Raw genomic sequence first — 3,965 nt, 5'->3', positions numbered from 1 at the left:
TTGTTTGCACTGACTACCCACACATACAACCCTTATACACAAACTTACACACACACGCACACACACACACACACACACACGCACACACGCACACACACACACACACACACACACACACACACACACACACACACACACACACACAGTCAACCCTGTTGTTCTAATATATACTATTGATTCCACTACCCGCTTTATACTTGTATCCAGTCCATTATTACGATGCACACTACCTCTTATATTACTTCTACTACTTGTTATTTTTGASTCGACTCTTTTCAGGGTTATTATTGATTAATGTACTSAATTCCAATAGGGYGGCACACAATTGGCCCAGCGTCGTCCGGGTTTGGCCGGTGTAGGCCGTCATTGTAACTGACTTGCCTAGTTAAATAAAGGTAAAAAAATAAATACAAAAAAACKTMTTGTTATGTGTGAAATTTGGTCTAGAATCAGATTAGAGCACACTATAAGGAGTATAATGACACCAAGATGTTGTCTGACTGTATCATGTACCATTCACAGATACTGTAGGTCTAAAAGAGGCCTAAAATAGCCACTTTCATCAAGATACATATGTTTTTATTAAATAAATTGTGATACACATTTWAAAAGCAWGTCAAACTTACTTCCTCCCAATGAAGTTTCTATGTGAGAATTGCCAGAACAATCTGAGATACCCTAAATATTTTTGGGTTGTCCTGGCGTGGAATCGCCCTTGAGCTCAAGCCAATAATAATAGCTGTACGGGGAAGTGTATTTTGTTCATCCWCTCTTGAAGTATAATTATTGGTTGTCCATATTACTCGAATCCAGAGTCATATCTGCTCTGTTCGAATCTTATTCTGGTTGTTMTAGATCTACAATCTACAACCTACTATACAAAGGGTATACGTTTTTTTCTGCTCTCTTCTGAATGGCCCATCATAACACCATTCATTGGTTACATCACTCAAGAATACACTGTCACATAAGCAAATACATGAGGGTTGTGTAACTCGCACCCTCTGTGGTATTGACAGCATGACAGTGTCATTTGATTTACATTTCATCGATGATTGTATTTGTTTGGCTTTCAAGCCAGCATAATCGTAAGTATATGTTTAGACTACTTTATTGRCAAGCTAGCTAGAACGTTAAGTTACTTGATACTTGTTCTGCCACATTAGTCTCCGCTCTCTAGYTAGATGTAGTCTCCAGGTATWATAACACATTCATATTATGGATATTGTTCTGCATTATAATTACATCCTATTTTCAACTCCTTTTCTACAGGTTCGGAGCAGAGACACAGACTGGATACGTTAATGCTGGCTAAACTAAACAGTGTGCTCTATTTACCAAGCGTACTCCGCTGGTTCGTTAGCCAGCTAAGCTAGCTAGCTAGCCTGCCAGTCAACATATACTTTGGCTATTTTTTTTTATTACTCTGTGATATTCCCCACATTCCTATTTCTATCTTTTCTGTCGACTTAAATAAAATAATGTCATGCACATGCAGATCAGCGGCGAGATTGTTCATAACTTCTCAAAAAGGTAAGCATATTCTGCTAGCTAGCTAACTTGCTGGCTAGCTAGCTAACGTTAGTCTTCTAGCCAGCCAGCTTGCAAGTTGCACAAGCATATAATGTTCAAATACAGCACAAACAATGAATATGAGGTGTTGAGAAAAGCAAACTAATGTGAAATGGGGTAACATGGTTGTTTTGCAAAGTTGGAACCTGTAACATCTACCTGCTAGCCTTGTAGCTAAGATAGCTAAGCTGATGTGAACTTGATTTACAGTGTTGTTACGCAAGAAGAACCATACAGTGGTGGTGCATGCATACACTTAGTTATTTATCCAAAGATTTTGTCAACATTTTCATGTTATGAATAAATGTATGTTTAGGGGAGCTTTCAGGGACATGCCCCCTTATGCATTCATATTTGACATGTATGAGGAAATATAGGTGTTTTTATCTATTGATTAGTAATATGCTCAACGTTTGCTTTGCTGATTTAGAAAATGTACATTAACAGTAGGTCAGTTGATTGAATCTGCTTGTACGTTCACAGGTATCTCTTCCACAGAGTCCAGTTATTTTCTATTGCAGACCAGGAACACCTGAAGTCCGATTAACCAGAAGAGTTCCTGTGAGATCATTCTCCGAATCATCTGTATGTTTTTCATCAAAAGATGTCAAAGATGGCTCCGGTGATGGAGGAAAGGTATGTCAAAAGCAGGCCTTATTAACATGTTGTTACTATTAATAAGACATTATAAGGAGGTCACACATGCTTATGATGACAATTCTTACAATTAATTGCAATCACATCATAATGCATTGGGGCAGCAAGTAGCCTAGGCAGGTAGCCTAGTGGTAGCCTAGGCAGGTAGCCTAGTGGTTAGAGCGTTGGACTAGTAACCAAGCTGACAAGGTACACCTTGTTCGTTCTTCCCCTGTAACAAGGCAGTTTTCCCACTAGGCTGTCATTGAAAATTGAGTTGTTTTTAACTTGACTTCGCTAGTTAATATAAAGGTAAAGAGTAATTAAAAAGATCAAGATAAAAAGAATACTCACCCATGTCTAGCGCTATAAGTAAAGTTCATTGAATGTTATAATATCTTCATGACTTCCTTCATGGTGAATGATCTAGTCCCAGCAGGAGCTACAGTCTWATCTAATCTACATCCTCTGCTCTTCCACTCTTGACAGAAATCAGTTGGKGATGCAGGAAGTGGGAAAAGAGGAGGTTCCGGTGGCTCCGGAAAAGGAGGCAGCCAGCTACGCTGTCCCAAGTGTGGAGATGCCTGCACTCATGTAGAAACCTTTGTGTGTAAGTGTTTTACTTTTCTTTGCATATTTGAAAATAGAGGAATTGAAAAGAGAGGAGAGGAATTGTGTACGGTCAAGCTTGGCACAGGAACAAATCTCAATTATGAGAAATTGAGTGCTTTGAAAAGTGCTTTGAAACAAGCAGCAAACTGTTAGCCTGGTCCCAGATCTGTTTGTGCTGTATGGACAACTCCTATATGGTCGTTGTTATGCCAAAGATATGCCAATTGACCACATGAGTAGGCAAGACAGCACAAACAGATTGGGAACCCAGGCTAGCAAACTGTGCGGTGAACCTGACACTTACTTTCTTTTAATTTATTTGAATTAATTGAACATATGGTTTATAACATGTACAAGTACCAGTACCAGTCTGAGTGACATGCACATCATGTGGAAGGGACAGCATTTAAGAGAATATGGTGTTACCCTAGCTTTCATCTGATCTCCTTTACCTAGTATCTACTGGCTCAGTGCAGCTCACACATCTATAGGGAATGCCAGACTACTGGGCAACAGCTGTCAGACATATTGCGTGTTACTAACAAATAAAGTCCTTATGTAACAAATGGGTCACAGTCACAGAGCAGCTAAGTGTAACACAGGTCTAGKTTGTGTGCTTATGCCCCCCACTAGCAATATCATGATCCGGCTTAGTTGGTGCCATAACATCCTTCCCCCCTCCCTCTTCCTAGCTTCAACCCGCTTTGTGAAATGTGAGAAATGTCATCACTTCTTTGTGGTGCTGTCAGAGACCGACTCCAACCAAGAGTCTCAATAAGGAGCAGGAAGCAGCCAACGAGGCGTCAAACTGGCCTTCCAGCAGAACCTCCCCCCCCTCCTAAAAAAGTACAGTGGACAGAGTCTTACAATGCATCTATACCCTGCAGGCTTTAAGTAAAGTTTAACCAAGTGGACAAGAAGAAAAGTAGGGAGGGTGTGCATCTAAGGGTTGCCCGGTGCACAACGCTCAGGTCTAAGGCCGCTTGCCTTCTGGGTGCCACACATTACTGCTCTCACAGATGGGTTCTAATCTGGACCCTCACTGCCTCTGGTGTGCACACATGACTGCTGCAGCATAGAGCTTTCTAATCGGCCGCTGTCCTCTGGGGGTGCACACATACTGCTGCAGCATGGGTTCTAAATCC

The 3,965-nt window shown here is 41.0% G+C and overlaps 1 long non-coding RNA gene across 1 annotated transcript; it reads left to right on the top strand.

Annotated features, from left to right (window-relative positions):
* Positions 1-811: 811 nt before the first annotated feature.
* LOC112072478 (uncharacterized) lies at positions 812-3,665 on the top strand. The gene is made up of 5 exons (XR_002894318.2): positions 812-1,088; positions 1,273-1,533; positions 2,056-2,208; positions 2,698-2,818; positions 3,513-3,665. It is a non-coding gene; the product is annotated as an uncharacterized lncRNA (long non-coding RNA).
* Positions 3,666-3,965: the final 300 nt, after the last annotated feature.

This window comes from Salvelinus sp. IW2-2015, unplaced genomic scaffold (genome assembly GCF_002910315.2).
Source record: "Salvelinus sp. IW2-2015 unplaced genomic scaffold, ASM291031v2 Un_scaffold1942, whole genome shotgun sequence".
Classification (NCBI taxonomy): domain Eukaryota; kingdom Metazoa; phylum Chordata; class Actinopteri; order Salmoniformes; family Salmonidae; genus Salvelinus; species Salvelinus sp. IW2-2015.
This window is presented reverse-complemented; position numbering and strand designations above follow the sequence as displayed.